The sequence below is a fragment of the Lynx rufus genome, unplaced genomic scaffold (genome assembly GCF_022079265.1).
Source record: "Lynx rufus isolate CCGP_SWC_20201006 ecotype Redwood Valley unplaced genomic scaffold, mLynRuf1.p SCAF_20, whole genome shotgun sequence".
NCBI classification, from domain to species: domain Eukaryota; kingdom Metazoa; phylum Chordata; class Mammalia; order Carnivora; family Felidae; genus Lynx; species Lynx rufus.
This window is the reverse complement of record NW_025814835.1, coordinates 14,025,535-14,043,916: the sequence shown is the minus strand read 5'-3', so window position 1 is coordinate 14,043,916 and position 18,382 is coordinate 14,025,535. Positions and strand designations below refer to the sequence as shown.

The 18,382-nt window shown below is 41.0% G+C and overlaps 1 protein-coding gene across 1 annotated transcript in view; it reads left to right on the top strand.

The window, feature by feature from the left end:
• The window catches only part of PHLPP1 (PH domain and leucine rich repeat protein phosphatase 1), a 214,199-nt gene that overhangs the window by 138,982 nt on the left and 56,835 nt on the right, over positions 1-18,382 (top strand). The window lies entirely within an intron of this gene.

Here is an 18,382-nt window from a genome sequence, read left to right as displayed (position 1 = left end):
ATTTGTACCAAAAAAAAAATTTTTTTTAATGTTTTTTTTTGGGGGGGGGGGGAGAGAGAGACAGACAGACAGACAGACAGACCATGAGTGGGAGAGGGGCAGAGACAGGGAGAGAAAGAATCTGAAACAGGCTCCAGGCTCTGAGCTATCAGCACAGAACCTGACGCGGGGCTTGAGCTCAGGAATGGCGAGATCATGACCTAGGCTGATGTCGGACATTCAACCAACTGAGCCACCCAGGTGCCCCTAAGCTTTCAACAGCCTAAATGGATTTTGCCTGTTTTTGTACTTGATACAAATGGGTAGTGTGTAGTGATGTCCAGCTTCTTTCCTTTGCATTTAAAAAAATAATAATACATATGAAGTTACATATTATCAGCTCGTACTTTATTTTTTTTTTTTTTTTTTTTAAATTTTTTTTCAACGTTTATTTATTTTTGGGACAGAGAGACAGAGCATGAACGGGGGAGGGGCAGAGAGAGAGGGAGACACAGAATCGGAAACAGGCTCCAGGCTCTGAGCCGTCAGCCCAGAGCCCGACGCGGGGCTCGAACTCACGGACCGCGAGATCGTGACCTGGCTGAAGTCGGACGCTCAACCGACTGCGCCACCCAGGCGCCCTATCAGCTCGTACTTTATAGTGAGCAGTATAAAGCCTTGACTTTGGTTAAAGCGGAAGGTTTTTCAGTTTTACACTGCAACAAAGGTTTCCTTTTTCCTCCCGTTGCTTTATGCCCTGGGGGAGATAGAGTGAGAGGGGGTCTGAGCAGTTGGTGAGCGGCTGTTGTGTTGCCCTTTGGAAAACAAATGGGCTTTAAACCAATTTTTTCCCCACCACATACTACTCTGAACCGTTTGTCCCCTACCCCCATTGTCCAAGAAATATTTTACTGCAGAGTTCTCAAAGTAATAAATTTGTAAGTATGGTATATACAGGCACACACCAACACACACATACTTTGTGCTAGGAATTGAAATCATCTATTTTTAAAACTTATATCTATTCTCCAGAAAGCTTTAATATAGCTGTTCCATGTTGATACAGTTAATATGGCAGATTTGAGATATGCCATATATGTAGTTGCTTATTTTTATTTGTGTGTTTAGGAAATTTGTGCTATAGATATGTGGATATTTCATATTTCACAGTGGATATGTGAGAGAGGTACCAGAGGGGAACTTATTACATTTCTGTCTAAGTCTCAAGGAATGAATTTTTAGATTCTCAGATTTAGTTAGGGCAGATATCCAGGGAGTTACTTTAAGTACAATGCATTTATAACAGGTCAGAGTTCTGAGACTTTTTCTCTTAACCACATGCCCCCTTAATTTTTCTTCCTATTGGAAATTCTTGCCTGAAACAAATGAGCTATTTTCACAGAACATTTACGTTGGTATTTGCAGTAGTATTCTAAATCTGGAAAGATGGCTTGCTGATGTACACACATAGGCCAGCAGTTTCAGAGGGAAAACATTGTTCTTGGAACTACCACTGTTTGTTTTTCCTTTATTGGCATTGGAACTCTTCAAGTTAGTTTTCAAAATACAGAGGAGGGGCAAAATCAGAGTAATTTTTGGTAGTTTAATGGTTTATTTCCTGATTATGTATGTTACTGTTAATTATAATGCATTATTGACCTCTACTTTGTTAATAGATAGTACTTCACATACATCAGCTAGAACCCCATTTAGATGACCCAGATGGTATTACTATCAACATTATTATTTCTCTCAATGGATAATTTTTTTTTTTAATTTTTTTTTTTTCAACGTTTTTTATTTATTTTTGGGACAGAGCGAGACAGAGCATGAACGGGGGAGGGGCAGAGAGAGAGGGAGACACAGAATCAGAAACAGGCTCCAGGCCCCGGGCCATCAGCCCAGAGCCCGACGCGGGGCTCGAACCCACGGACCGTGAGATCGTGACCTGGCTGAAGTCGGACGCTTAACCGACTGCGCCACCCAGGCGCCCCTCAATGGATAATTTTTTAAAATACAATAAGTTTCTTTGTGAAGTCAGTGGAGAGGACAACTTTTTTGCTGGTTATTTATTTATTTATTTATTTATTTATTTATTTAGAGAAACAGAGAAAAAACACAAACGAGTGGGGGAGGGGCAGAGAAAGGAGACAGAGAATCCCAAGCAGGCTCCCTATTGTCAGCACAGAACCCGATGCAGAGCTTGAACTTACGAACCAGGAGATCATGACCTGAGGCTGAAGAGTCAGACGCTTAACCAACTGAGCCACTGAGGTGCCCCAAATTTAGTTCTTTTAAAATGGTCATTTGTTAAAGTTTAATGGGTAGTAATATTGCACTGAAGAGTCTAGAGTTTGTAAAGGATGATAGAGAGTTCTTTTATGCTGATATCCAATGCGGTGTTTACAAAGAGCCGTGTAGAGAGCAAACTCAGAAGCAAAGTTTGATAGTAATAACTTGTGTATGCATGTTTCTGTAGCTTTGTCCATGGTATTTGGAAAGTTTGCCATTTCAGTTGACTTAAATGTCTTCATCTTAGATCATTTTAATTTACTAATTTCTTCTGCCTACCACTTTTTTGGATAAGCCTGTGTTTTAGTAAGTATTTGACGTATTGTTGGTAATTAAAACACACACTTCAACTGCTTCATTCTACATGTTGGAAATTAGACAAATTATAAAAGAATTACTCATATAAGTACAAATTGATTCTAATGTTTCAATTGTGTTAATAGCTGGTGGTTATCTGTCACTTCCATTCATAAATAAGGGAAGTAAATCTGATTTCCAGCTCTTGCTGTTTGTAGGTGAGTTGGTATAGAAAAACAAAGTTAACACGGCTAGAGGGCCAGCAAGTTCTAGGAATGGAGTTGGTTTTTTTATAGGAGGATTACTAACTTTAATTTCAGTGGAAGTTGGGTTTCAAAATACTTGGTAAACCACGTATGTCTGCAAAAAATTTTTTTAAGATCTTATTTTTAAGAAATCTCTACACCCAGTGTGTACTCTACCAACTGAGCCAGCCAGGTACCCATGTCTGCAAATTTATTAATATACTTTTTACCCTATGTGATCCTGAAATAGGCAAACAAACAAACAAAACCTCTCAAATTTACCACTGACTTCCCCCCCCCCCCCCAAACATTCTTCTTTGGATAGTGAACTGTGTTGCTGTTTTGTTACTGTGCTCAGTTTCACAATATTTTATGCAATAGTTAATAGACAGCCTGCTCTCATGAAGAGGCAATGCATAGGAATAGCAGTTTGCTTCGGCTTCTAGACATTTGTTGTTGCATTTAAGTTTTGCCTGAGTGACTTTACTGAGACTTTTGTAAGAGCTGACTTCAGCCTGTCACCTTTTTAACTGCTTTCTGTATTTATCTTGTTTGCTTCAAATTCCTAGAGAATAGGGATCTGTTCTTCCTCAGAGGGAGGACCTTTGCCAGGTAGGCCATTAAATACATACTTGGTAAACAAATGAATATGTGAGCGAATGGTGGTGGGACTTATCTGTATTCATTGAACTCTGTGTTAAGAATACACCACTTCCAGGGTTAAGCATCTGACTTCAGCTCAGGTCATGATCTCACCGTTCGTGAGTTCGAGGTCCGTGTTGGGCTCTGTGCTGACCCCTCAGAGCCTGGAGCCTGCTTCGGATTCTGTGTCTCCCTCTCTCACTGCCCTCCTCTATTTGTGTGCTCGCTCTCGCTCTCTCTCTCTCTCTCTCTCTCTCTCCCCCTCCTCCCCCCCCAAAAAAACATTTAAAAAAAAAAAGAATACACCACTTCTTTGCAAAAGCATTTGTAGCAGCTTGTAGAAGCGAAGTGTTTCTCTTCGGTTGAAGGTAAGATGAGAGGACAGCCTGCTTGGCGAGGTGATTCAGGAAAGATTACGAAGAAAGAGATTCTTGGGGTGCCTGGATGACTCATTTTAAACATCTGACTCTTGATTTCAGCTCAGGTCATGATCTCAAGGTTGTGAGGTCGAGCCCCACATTGGGCTCCATTCTGGGCACGGAGCCTGCTTGAGATTCTGTCTCCTCCCCCTGCCCTTCTCCTGTGCTCACTTCCTGTCTCGAAAGAAAGAAAGGAAGAGAGAGAGAGAAAGAGATTCTTTAGAAGGGATTTGAAGTTGGAAAAGGAAACATAAGATTTTATTTATTTAAAAACTTTTTTTAATGTTTATTCATTTTTGAGAGACAGAGACAGAGCATGAGTGGGGGAGGGGCAGAGAGAGAGGGAGACACAGAATCCGAAGCAGGCTCCAGGCTCTGAGTTGTCAGCGCAGAGCCCAACGCGGGACTTGAACCCACAAACCATGTGATCATGACCTGAGCCAAAGTTGGACACTTAACTGACTGAGCCACCTAGATGCCCCAGGAAACATAAGATTTTAGTTGGACAGTATGATATTGGACTTCCTAAAAAAAAAAAAAAAAAAAAAAAAATCTATGGGTCTGTTCACCATTCTCTAAACATACTTCACATTCACCTTGTAAGGAATGTGCCGCTCCCTCTGCTTTTCAGCTGCCAAACCCAGGCTCAACCCAGTGAATCCTCCTTCCCTTCAAAGCACATTTGTAGTGACTTTTGTTTCTTGAAGCTTTTATTTCCCCTTTCCACGTGACCTTTGCCTCTTCTGAACTGTTAGCTTTCTCTGTACTTAATGCACTCACCAAGTATACCTTTTCTAATAAACATTTGAAAGCTTCAAAAATTGCCATCTATGTAAAGTCCTTGAGAATGGAGGTAGTTTCCTTATCTTTGTCTTCCCTCTCTGCTGTCCCCCCATATTTAGCCAGAGATATAATATATAAAATCATATATATATGATGTCATATGACAAGCCTCTTAATAAATATGTGTTGAATTTGTTGGTTCTCTCACCACCAAACCACCAAAGATAATCAGAGAAATATGATCTTAAAACTTTCAGAAAAGAGCATTGAAAAAAATGCTTTGAACAGTGGCACCTTTTGGTGTATTTAGTGCTTGGGTGACTATTTGAAGGGGAGGGTAATCATTTAGAATGGTTGTAGATCTATCACGTTACACCATATAGCACCTAGAGATCAATTTCAAGGAATTTAGGAGTAAGCGTGTAATTGTGTCCCATAGGCTGTGTTATAAAATCAGTATAATGCAACTTAAGGTAAAGATTATAATTACCTTTGGGTCAAGGAGAGAGTGAGTTAAAGACTTGGAGGAAAGAAGTGATTTAATCTCTGTTTAGATGTGAATGGTGTTTTAGCTGAAAAGTGTAATAAGAGGGACAAGAACGAGCAGCGGCTTTTCAACTGGGAGAACCGTGGGGAGAAGGAATGAAGTTGAGTTGGGTATACAAGTGTGTGGGCGGAGTAGAATGAAAGTTATGAAGAAATGAGCGTTGAAAAACTCATAATTATGCCTGGAATTTATCAAGCACCTTTCTTCTTGGAAAGCTCAATTTTCTACATTTTCAATCCCCACGGAGGGGAAAACAAATGACCTTACTTCCTACTCTGTTCTTTTGGGGATCTTGGCATTCCAGAGCTACAAAGTTACTCATTTTTAATTACTTACCCACACCAGAAGTTCACATTTCCAGGTGTTTAAAGAAAGAGAGATTTTAATATGTTGTTTTTATCAGTAATTTCTGAAAACTCACTTTCTGTGGGAGTAGTGATGACTCACTCACTCACAGCAGAACCAGGAGTGGTGTGCTAAAATCCTTTGGTAGCCCATTTGCCAGACCCGGAGCTGCAGTCCTTAGCCCGGTTGCAGCTTCTTTGAAGATGTGCCGTCATACAAAATATACTACAAGCAAACAAGAGCTAAGTGCTGGAGAAAGGGGGTGGCTGATGTGTATTAGAGAACTCTTAGCACCTATGCGGCTCTGGGATGAGGACCCTCGGGAAGGATTTCCACTACAGGGGTGTGGCGAGGTTTGCCAGAGGTGTGAGGAATGTCATAGACTGTGTGGAATGCCCTTCCCAGCACTGGAAGTGCCTTGAGTACACAGCTTTGCTTTACAGATGGAATTTTGATCCTCTTGGGAAGCTTTCCATCTCACACGACTCCCGTTTTCCTTCCTCGTCAAAGGGAAGCCTGTACTTGGTGGTTGGGGCACTGATACCGCGTAGCCTTTGGTCTTCCCCTCGGTGTGGGCTCCCAACCTCATTTCTGAAAATAATAGCCGATTTTCTTCTTCCCTCGCGTGGCGCACGTAGAAGAGGGAGCTCAGAAAGAAACAAAAGATTTCTTTATCAGCCAGACTGTATTAAATTACAGTTGCCCCTATTGACTTCTTGGGATCCTTTAAGATGTTTAACTTTTTTTTTCCCCCCACTTAAATAAAAAGAAAGAAGGGATCTTCAGAAGCCTTGGCTTGATTCCAGTGAGGCTATTGTATTCTGGCCAATTCCATTCTTCTGTTCTAGTCAGCTCCTTGCTCTGCTCTGCAAGCTGTAACTCAAGGCAAGCTGTTAATATTAAACACAATATTTGTAGTATTTGCTATTCCGAGTGGAAACCAACTTTTCACTCTGCAGAGCTCTCAGGATGATGATAAGTGTGCAGGGAGAAGCCAACCGATGCTTATTTTGTGGTTTTTAATGATGAAGTGCCCGCCTTGGGAACATGATTAGTGTCCTTACTGATGACTTCTGGAAAAACAAAAAGCAAAAAAACCTTCGGTTGCCAGTGTGAGAACACCGAAGGAAACCAATCATGCCCCTCGTTCTCCCTCCCTTCTCTGCCTCAGGTCACACACGACTCTCTCCAGCTCACTCTGGAGCCCCTTCTGACCACGCACTTGTGTCACTTTTGAAAAGGAAAGACCCATGAGAGTTGCTGTTATTCCTAAGAGTGCCTGTAATTTTGATGCCACTCACCGTGCTCTCCATGGTAACAGAGCCGTGGATGGGAGGAGTCGCACGCCTGCTGTCATTTCCCACGGGTGGGTTAGGATACTGGTGCCAGAGCTGGCAGGATATTTCACAGTGGCTTCTCTAAAGGAGGGCACACCCATCCCTCTCTGCCGATGTCTTTGGGACGTGTAATTAACAAGAGAACCCCGGGGAAAGTCTGACTTTCCAAATAGTTTTCTTTTTTCCGATTGTAAGATGTCTGTCAGAATGCAGCCTTTTTTTCACCCCACGTAGAGAGGTAGGATGGTGTGCAGGGTGTGTGTGTGTGTGTGTGTGTGTGTGTGTGCGCGCGCGCGCGCACGGGGGAAGCACAAGGGAAGCAGAGGATATCTGATTTACATGATAGACGAATCCATGCATCCTAGCATAGACTGTTTCACTCCTTTATTCAGATTTTTTTCATAGGTAAATAGCAGTGTCTTCATCTGGAACTTGAGGGGTGCTCTGTGCTTAGTCTTTGAGCACCCTCTACAAGCCGTTCTTTCTGTTTAACGCTGTCATTGGCTTCATGTTTCCCAAGCCTACCCTTTAGTTTTTGCCCTCCAAATCAGTGTTTCTCAAAATGTGATTTACGAAATGCTTACATCAGAATCACATGGGGTATTTACAGGAAACAGAGATGCCTGGTTTTCATGCCATCCCTGCAGGGTCAGGACCTCTGGTGATAAGAGGCAGGAGAACTGCATCTTTAACAATGCGTGCGACATTTGAGATACTGTCCTGCTACCCTGTTCTCTTTGAACGTCTTCTCTTCCAGTCCCCATCTCCCCATTGAACTCTTGTGTCCCTTTGATAAAAGTGAGTTTTCTTTTCTGTAGATACTCGGGATTTTTCGCCCCAGTAAGTTTTCATCTTGTGCTTTGTATTATAGCAGCTTTGCTCCCAAACTATTCATAAGTTCCTGGAGGGTGAAAACCATGTGTGATTCACATTTGTATGCTTCACACACCTTTGTGCATAATAAGAACTCAGACAACATTTAGTCAATGGATGGTTCAGACTTTTCCTGTACCTGTAAACTTTTGGGTGATGGATTTTTTTCTGTTACCTACCAGATATGCTTGGTTTACTTGTGATGTGAGCTTAAGCTTCTCATGACCTTAGCTTATGTTTACTTTCTCCTTTGATAATCTGATATCTTTGATAGAGATGCTATCTGGTTTTCATTTTTATGTATCTTGTATGACTCAGCTGGGATTTTATCCAAGTATACTGTGTAGATCTTCTCTTTGTCTTCCTTCTGAGAAGTGGAAATAGCGATGTTTTCTGCTTTTTGCAGAAATAGTTTTACGTTTTTTGTTCTTTGTCCTACTTGATAGTGCTTAATATTAAACATCTCTTGAATAATGTTGCAGTTGAATTGGCTGTGGGCAGATCTGTTAGTAAGAAAATGAACAAAATGTTGTCATGGATAAATTGAATAAAGAAATTATTTCATAGGAAAGGTGTGTTTAACTGTAACATAATAACTTACCTCTTGTTTGTGTTTTCGGTGATTATATCGCCAGTTTATGAGAGAAACAGAAAGTGACAGACTTATGCTGCTTGTGACTCAGTTTTCAAGAATTTAGTTAGTGTAGGGTTACTATAGATTACTGTAGATCTAGTGACTGCTATTTCCGCATGATTACTGGCCTGTGATTTGGAGTGGTTTCCTAGATAATGTACTTGACTCATGGGAACCTTCACTTGCACGTCTCCCCCACCCTGCCTGTGGGTAGGAGCTCTGTCTTGTTGACTACGTAGGTTAACTTGGCCTAGGTCTGGCACGAAGTAAGTAACCAATAAGTGCCTCCTGTTTGAATTATTTTATAATTATTTTAATGTTTGTTGATTTTTGGTGGGGGGGGGGAAGCTGGGTAAGGACAGAGAGAGCGAGAGAGAGAGAGAGACGCAGAATCCGAAGCGGGGCTCCAGGCTCTGAGCTGTCAGCGCAGAGCCCAACACAGGGCTCGAACCCACGAACCATGAGATCATGACCTGAGCTGAAGTAGGACGCTTAACTGACTGAGCCACTCAGGCACCCCAAATTATTTTAAAGGAGGATTAAAATAGCAATGTCTCTCTTTAGGGAATGCTTTAATTTGCCATGATAGCAATATGTTCAATGTAATTGTTGCCAACACAGAGTGCTATTTCCTCGATTATTGTTTTGGAAAAACTATGTCTGTGAGTTGTAGCTTTAGTATACTTATTCTGTGGCAATTCTTAAGAAAATTTTGCCCAAATACTTTTGTGGCTGTAAATTTTCATTTTTATCCAGGATATGCATGTGTTTGTTTTCTGATCATATGAAATGTGATAAGCCTGTTTAGCTTGAACTGAGAGTCATTTATGGTGATTAGGATTAAGATGGGATGGTTTCTGTTTATTTTGGCTCAAGTGTTAAGAAGCTGGTTGTGTGCACCTTAGCATTTGTACATTTGTAAGTGTGCTGAACCTCCCAGGAAAGCCTGGCAGGTACTCCCTGGGTCTGAGTCCAGTGACTCGATAGGGACAACAGGAAAAGTCACTGCACTAAGAAGCGGAGAAGTCACCAGTGAGAGTTCAATTCCAGGGCAGAAGAGTTTGCGGGTGTGAGGGCTCAAACGAGCTGAGTCATGCTTTCTGAAGAGGAGGTGTTCCCAGCACTTCTGAAGCAGGCCCAGTGACTCGAATGTTTCTCATGCTACTGCAGCCACAGACAAATCCTAGAGGAACATGGGGCAAAAGATATTCTTTCTTTCCTTCTGTATCCAGGAAAGGGAGCCTTTGAAGTCTTGCAAATTGTTTTGCTTTCTTGCATAAATAGGACAGCACTGGTTGCCCTATGTCGTACCTGGATTAGGGCAAAAATATTAAAACATGGCTGTAGGACGAAGTTCATCAACGGTAAAGTTCTGCTCTAATGGAGTCGGAATTTAAAGTCCGTGGAAGATAAATTAAGAAGTTGCTGACTGACGTCTCTCGCACTCGCTGCCTTAACTAATGCTTCTTGAGAGAAAGTGCATTCAGTACACATTTTTGTTAAAAGTACTTTGATATTCTTTCCAAGATTTGTCCTTCTATAGAGAAAAGAGAAAAGTTACTCTGTCAAATGAACTGTTTAATTGAAGCATTTTATGCATTCCAGACTACAAGGTGGGCTCTTAAGAAGAACAACAAAGCAGGCATTTGATTTTATAAATTCTCTTGGGAGAAAAGAAGGAGATACAAAAAGTAAATGTAACTTGTTTTTACCTAAGCTTTTCTCTTTGGCTATTTTGTTTGAACAGGAATAGGCTTTCTCTTTTTGTTCACTTTGAAATTTATTTAAGTTGAATGAATATTGAAGAGGGTGATTTATTTAGTAAATGATATTGGCATACTTAGCTACTGGACAAAAACATGTTAGACCCCCTACCAAACATGACATGTAAAAATAAATGTAAGGTGAGGTAAAGATCTAAATGTACAACATAAAATTGCGAAATATCGGAGAACTTTTATACCACTTTGGGGTGGGGTAAGAGGACCTTCTCAAGCAAGGACTCCATCAAGGAAAAGTTGGCCAAGTTTTAGCAAATAAAAACTGAAAATTAGTGAATGGTTCACGTCATCATCAACGGAGTGGGGGGAAATGAAACAGGAGGCTGGGAGTGTCGTGTGACAAACATGACACTCCGCGTGGCAGTTAGTACCCAGGGACTCCCTGCAAACTGACAAGTTAAAGACTAGTGACCCAACGGAAAAACGGGCAAAGGATGTGAAAGCGTATTTCAAAGCAGATGAACCTCACAGAAAGATAAACTCCTCTGAGAAATACAAGTTGGAGGGGCCTGACACCCCTGTTTGCCCCTCAGGTTAGCAACAGGAGAGGGTGCTAACGTTAAACGCTAGCGGAGGCAGCATGGAGGGAAGCCCTCTCCCACGCGGTGGGTTGGGGGTACGCGTTTCTTCAGCCGTCTGGTCATTTTCCAGTACCTATCACAATCTAGATGTTACCTACTCCCGGACCCATCGGTTACACTTTTAGAAATACAGGTTTACAACCCCTTACCCCAAACTCTTGAGGCCATTTGTATTTCGGATTTCAGGGAGTTTCAGATCATTGAAGGTAATGTGGCACATATATTACCTATTATACGAAACCTCCAGTCGGGTTGGGACTCCAGAAACAGACACCTTGACGTTTCTAAAGAGAACGCATTCCTGCCCGAATATTCACGCAGGTTGGCTTTTGTCACCACGTGAATCCGAGAACGATTTTTGAATTTTCAGAGCCTGTTGGATTTCAGAATTTTGGATAAGTCATTGGGCACCCATAAATACTGCAAAATGAAGGCACTGAAGCACAAATGGAAATGCTGAATTTTTCCTAACAGCAAAACAAAAACAAAGAAACAAAAACTGGAGCACTCCTACTCTGTCAAAAGAGTGAGACTTGACTGTCTCAAAAAGATGATTTGTATAGATGAGAAAACAAGTCACGGAAAAAATGCGTGTGGTGTTATCCCATTCAAAAAATAGGGAGGGAGGTTACTTCCTATTCATGTATGTGTTTTATGAGGAGGAAAAGCTTTGGAAGCGTGTGTACCAAACTTGACCCTGGTTATCTCCGGGGCATGGGATTTGGAAGGAAGTAGGAGAGACTGCCAGTGTGTTCTTTTGTATGCTTCTCTAGTTCGACTTGTTAAAATGATCATGTGTAATTTTGGTAATCAAATAAAAGCAACCATCTTACAAGCTCATCTAGTGAGTATTCCAGAGCGCTGAGGGACTGGCAACCCCCACACCCCCAACCCCCACCCCCAGGTCCCGTACTCCGAGCCATTAGGGAGCCTACTTTTCATAATTAATGGGAAGCAGGAGACAAGCCCAGGGCGAGGCTCACGACTCCAGCTCTCAAGCGCGTCCTTCATTACTTAATATCGGAGCCTAATCATTTCCAAAGTGTATTAGCATGTTCCCCCACAGGGAAAAAAAACAAGCTAAACATGGACTGTTACCATGAAACGGAAATCCAGTCACCAGGGAACCTTTTTTCTAATTGACCCACTTGTAGTGAATAATAACTCCAGAAAATAATATTGATTTTTCTCTGTTAGAATCATTGAGCGAAACAAGTATGGTTTCCTCTTCATGAGTGCGGTGTGTGCCTCCTAGTTAAGCACAGTTGGAATATGTTTTAAAACAGGAGTACTTCCTCTGTACTGTGATTTTATCTTATGGTCAAAATTTCCCAATATATCCTTAGTTCCTGAGAAGAAAATCACTAAGATTTGGATGGATCTAAAGCTAATTATTATGCCTCCAAATAGGCATCATGCTGTTTCAGGAGGGGGAGGGATGTAAAAATTGGCAGCGTTTGTATTTGTTTATTGTTCTCAACTTAGATATCGTGCAACACTTGCTTTTTCCTTCCTGCCCTTGGAAAACGTGGCTCCACTTAATTTTGTCAGGAGCGCTTGCTCCCTGGTAGCTTTTCAGAAGCCAAAATGAAATAAGCTTACAGAGCTGTGGTCAATCTGTTTCCAAGGCCTACGTATCTATCTAACAAAGGGAAGGGAAGTGGTTGTGGTACTTTTTAACCTTTCAGTTGAAACTAAGCACCCTTCCCTTTGGTGGAGAGAAATCATTTGTTTGAGGGAGCAGCTTGGAAGATTCTGTATCTGGAAATGTTGGTGACTGAGGAAAAGAATCACTTCAGGCTGAGTGTAGACTAACGCATCCTGCTGCTGTCTGGATGAAGATGGAGGCGAGGCGGGCAGTCACCCCCGTTCCCTCGGGAGCAGTGTCACGACAGGTGCTGTCCCGTTGTGCTGTTGGTTAGTTACGGTGTGAAATGGAAGACAGCAAGGAAGAATCAGGAACATTAATATATTAAACCCCTTGATGGCAAAGCGCGTTTTGTGTCTAGATACAGGATCATTGGTTACTGTACTTTTGGTTTTATAATGTAAACGCACAAGGAGATGCAAACGAAAGAAGTATCACCACGGGGCACCTGGGCGGCTCAGTGGGTTCAGCGTCTGACTTCGAAGGCTCGGGTCGTGATCTTGCAGTTCGTGAGTTCGAGCCCCGCGTCGGGCTCTGTGCTGACGGCTCAGAGCCTGGAGCCTGCTTTGGATCCTGTGTCTCCCTTTCTCCCTCTGCCCCCTCCTCCCCTGCTCATGCTCTGTCTCTCTCTCTCTTTCAAAAATGAATAAATGGCAAAAAGAAATTTTGTTTTAAAAAAACATCATCAGTTTGGCAGAGCAGTGATAGTGTCAGCTGCATTCTGCCATCTTTCCACGCGTGACCTTCCATCATTTCAAGGCCCCCACCCTTTTTTTAAGTTTGTTTTATTTATTTATTTTTGGTAATCTCTACACCCACCACGGGGCTTGAACGCAACACCCTGGGATCAAGAGTCCCACGCTCTTCCAACTGAGCCAGCCGGGTGCCTCTTGCACTTTGTTACATGGCCTTTAGGATACCTGTTTGAAAGGGACTTCAGTTTTTCTCTGCGAGCAGAATTAAAGCTTTCCGTCTGTGTAGATTATCAAGTGTATTTTGTTGATTATACTTTTCTGTGACACTCAGTACTAAAAAACAAAAGTGTACCTTGGAACTCTGGGTGAAGTAAGACCTGAGTTCTAAAAGCCCACAATGCCCATTGCCATTAGCTAAATGTAATATTATAATCCTGTACCTCTAACTTTAAGAATTAACTAAAATTACTCTTTACTAGAGTCAGGATAAATGTTAACTTGATTTATCCCCCTACTTTGAGCTCTATTATAGAACAGATGGACATGAGTTATAGCTCTTTCCGTAAAGCAGATTGCTCGCTCTGCAGAGTGAAGTCCGTCTTTGCGGTTGTTGGGTAGTTGTGAGCCCTGGGCTGTGCCTGAACTGGTTTAAATGGAACGGCACATGGTGTTCAAAATAACCATGTCCTCCATTACCGACAATGCTACCCTCAGTGGGAGATGCGAGGCCGAAAAAGGAGTGTGTTCCAAACTCTGGTCTGAGACCACTCTTTGACCTGTGACTTAGGATTATTAGTAATTGATGTCTATTTGTATTAAAGTCTCTAATAAGATGTGATAAAAGGAGAACAAGAGAGATGAAAAGTAGTAGCGCTAATGTTGAAAGGCTGTGTATTCAGGTTGTATGTGATACTTACCTGATTTCTCTGAGCCTACTTTCTTTGTCAGTGTGGAAACGAAGGAAAATGACCTCAGAGGCCCCTCTAGTCTCACTTTAGATAACTGAGACATGAAGAAGATACATCCACTCTAAGTAACTTTGTGTAGCCTCAGCACTGTGTATGTGTATATACTATGTGTGTGTGTGTGTGTGTGTGTGTGTATGTTACATATATATAACAGATGTGTTTAAAAAACAAACTACAGAGTTTCTTGTCCTTTAGTTTCTAAAATATCAAGAAAAATCATTCCTCATTAACTGCTAAACCAACCACACTATAGTTTTTACAATCATTATTAAAGTAATTTTTATTAATCTTTTAAAAATCTTTATTTATTTTGAGAGAGTGAGAGAGAGTGCAAGCAGAGGAGGGGCAGAGAGAGAGAGAGAGAGAGAGAGAGAGAGAAAATCCGGAGCAGGCTCCATGCTGTCAACACAGAGCCCAATGCAGGGCTCAGACTCACGAATCAGGAGATCATGACCTGAGCGGAAACCAAGAGTCGGATGGAAGCTCAACCAACTGAGCCACCCAGGCGTCCCAATTTTTATTAATCTTAAATTTGTGATGTTCTGATTCTCCTCTGCATACCTATATTGAACAGCTTTGAGAAAATATCTGTATACCTGCATGGATATAATGTAATTTCATTTTAAGGATTTAATTTTAAGGTTTAAGAATGATAATAGTTTTAAAATGAAATTATTTAAAGTATTTTGCCAAGTATGTATCTTTCCAAAAATAGCCTGTTTTTTTTAAATCTGGGTCTGTGCACATTTGATAATTGATAACAGAGCTAAAAATCTTATTTTGTAGGAGACATAGAGATTTTCTAGTCTTTTCTTCCCTAACACTATGTCATCACCTTGATCCCTCTTCTACATTCTCTTTGAATGAAGGTGAAGGGAGGAAAGGTCATCCACTCCCCATTTTGATTTCTCTCTCTTTTAACTTAAACATTGCCTCTAAGTGTCTCTTCCCTGTTTTAAGACCTAAGAGAAGTAAATTCTAGGTGGGCCTTCTTATCTTTCTCTGAAGGGGTTCTTGAATTGGCAGATGCCTGTAATCTGACTGCCTTCCACATCTATAAAGAAAAAGTGGAACTCTAAGGAGAGTAAGGGTTAGAGTTTCCAAAACAAATGAATTTTAATGTGTTCGGATCAAGAACTTGAGTTCTCAGAAACAATACACACTTTGTTTGCTAAACAAGTCTGCTGGACACTGTGTTCTTTTCTGGGAAGAATTTGGGGGATGGGCTGCAGCAAGAGTAGTATGAGGGATGTGGGGAATGTGATAAGAAGGAAGGAAAGAAATTTAAGATATTTGGAAATCAGAATCGGTGCTTAAAACGTACAGGTCTAGGGCGAGAGTATAAATGGAGGCCCATCCCATATATGTAAATATTTATTATAATCAAGCTAATAAACTGTTAAATAAAATATGCTCTCTCCTCTTACCTTAACAGACTTGCAAGCGTAGATTCAAGTTTAGAATCCTCAGACCCCTTGGGATTCCACACATTCTGAGCTGTCAGCACAGAGGCTGACGTGGGGCTCGAACTCGTGAATCAGGAGATCATGACCTGAGCTGAAGTCGGAAGCTTAACTGTCTGAGCCACCTAGGCTCCCTGAAATTAATTTTAATAATGTTATCTAATCTAGTATTTCAAAATTACTATCTGTTCTAAAAATTATTAACTAGTTTATGTTCTTTTCAGTGTATTTATACTTGGAGAACATCTCCACTGGGACCAGCCATTTCAGGTGCTCAGTGGTCACCTATTACTATTGCTGTTTTATTGGATGTAGAGACTCCTTGTTCTGGGGCAAGGTGGGGTGGGGGGTGCGCGCTTGGCCCCCAGGACTGAGGGCGGTTCTCTTTATCATGAGGTCTGGTAGTTTTTATCATTGAATTGATGCAAAGAAGAATTGCACTTTGTAGTTAGAGCTGGCACCAATTTTGAAATGCAAATATATATACCTAAGACTATGGAGGGTACTTGTTAGGAGTTTTTTATTTTTGTTTCTCTCTTTTTCCATTTAAGCTTGTCAACTGCCTTGTACTCATTCAACTCACTGCTGCTTTCCTTTGTTGTCAGAAGTGCTGTGATTCTAGTAAATTTGTTTGTAAAGATGAATATACCTCCCCACCCTTCCCCCCCATGTTATTGACTAATACTTTTCCAAGTCATAAGTACTGGAACTGTAATCACTTCATCCCTACTTTCTGAAAAGCCTTTGTACTCCATTGTGTGGGATAATGTCTAGTGGGTCTTTTTCCTTCCTAGAGGGACTTTTTTTTTTTTTTTTAGGTTCAGTTTAATTGCATGTGTATTTTTAAACTGTGGCCAGTTCTACCAAATGAGGAATCATATCTAGAAAGTAGGATACTGTTTTTGTTTGGACTAGAACAGCACTTTCATCTATTTCAGGATAGAGTTGGCAGATTTAGAAGGGAAAAAAAAAGGCACCCCAGTTAAACTTGAATTTCAGAAAAACAACAACAATTTTTTATTTATTTATTTATTTTTTTTTAGTATAAGTATGCCCTGTGAAATATTTGGGGCATACGTGACACTAAACACTTATTGATCTGAAGTTCTTATTTAACTGGGCGTTCTGTATTTTATCTGGCAACCATATTTTAAGACTCCTTTACCCTCTCAAAAATTGAAGAGTTTTTATTTATGTGGATTAAATCTATTGATATTTACAACATTACAGACTTAAACTGAGAAATAATATATATTCTTTAGAAAAATAATAAACCCATTCTTGTTAACATACGTGTTTTTTATGAAAAGTAACTATTTTAGGGGAAAAAAGGTAGAAGAGTGTCATCGTGTTATATTGTTGTAAATATCTTAATGTCTAGCTTAATAGAAAATCGTTGGATTCTCCTGTTTCTGCATCCAGTCAGGTGCGCTATCACAAAGACCTGTACCGTCTGGAAATCTCCACTGGAAAAGGAGAATGGCAAAAGACAAGTAGCATCTTAGTATTGTTATAAGGTACTTCTGACCTTGGGAATCTCTTGAAAGGGTCTCAGGGCCCTCTTCCAGGGTCCTCCAGCCATTGAGAACCTCTGAACTAAGAACAATAGAACCTGTGATTCTAGCTTGTAGAGTATAGATCATGGATAATTTAATCAGAATAGAGGATAAGTTTTTTTTTTTAATTGACATACTATTAGGTCTATACTCTGCCGTTTAAGGAAACAGCTCTTATAAAAGAAAAATCAACGTAACACTTTTAACCTGTCAAAGAGGCCCTGTGTCACTTTTCTGTTTAGAATAAACTTTATGTTGCTACCTAAGACAAAGCTTAGTATTTTTTATCATAGAATACAGCAGATAAGTCACATGACAATTTCCTTAAAATGCTGATTGGATTGAATTGGATTTATTTTTAAGATGTGTGTGTCTGTTCTAGGCATTGTACGTGCTGCCCCATATTTAGTCTTGGGTGGTTTTATGAGTAATCGGCATAATTGCAATAACTAATCTGATTCTCATCTCAAATAAAAAAATGGAGAGGTTGGCAGTGGGCCAACAGGTTTCAAACACGGACAAGTTAAAACTTAAAGATGAGTTCTTTAATTGCTTGGACAATTGAGAAAATGAAAGAGCCACTCACAAAAATGGAATAGGAGAAGTGCTGGTCTGGGAGACAGACAGGCAGTTGAGTTTCCACTGGAAATGTGGCAGGGTAGCTCAGGAGACAGGAGATGGCTGTGGTGGGTTAGAGAGAGCTCCTCCCAGAGCAGTGAAATGATTTCTGAGGAGGGCAAGGTAGAGAGAGGGAAGAAACTGACAACAGCTCTGTGAGCACTATTTACCCTTGGGGTGGGGAAGAGGAGATGAAGAAGAAGAAAGAAGGCAACCCAGGAGGAAGGATTTGGAGAGTGTTGGAAGAGACCGGGTGAGGAAAATGTCCTGCAAGTGAAATGAGAAGGGCTTTTCAGGAAGGGGTGTGTGGTTAGCGGTATCCAGTGTTGGCCTGAGGTTGAAGAATGGTAATTGGTCCTTAAATTGGAAACTATGGAACTAGGTTTCCCGAGAGAGTGTGTAGTTTCGATAAATTAATTTTTTATTGCAGGTGTGTATTTGGGGAGAAGTGAAACGGAAAGGTTTTTTGCTTGTGTGGGATAACACAACTTAAGAAAGGCAAGACTGCAAGTCCCTTCCCTCTCTCCATCATCACTTACTGGTGTGTTAATGAAGCTGGCCCAGGAAGAGCTAGAAAACTTACTCCAGCAGAACTCACCTTTTCACGCATTCAGTCTCATTCTAGACTGACGAGTTTGTTTTTATTTTGGGTTTTGTTTTAATGTTTATTTATTTTTCA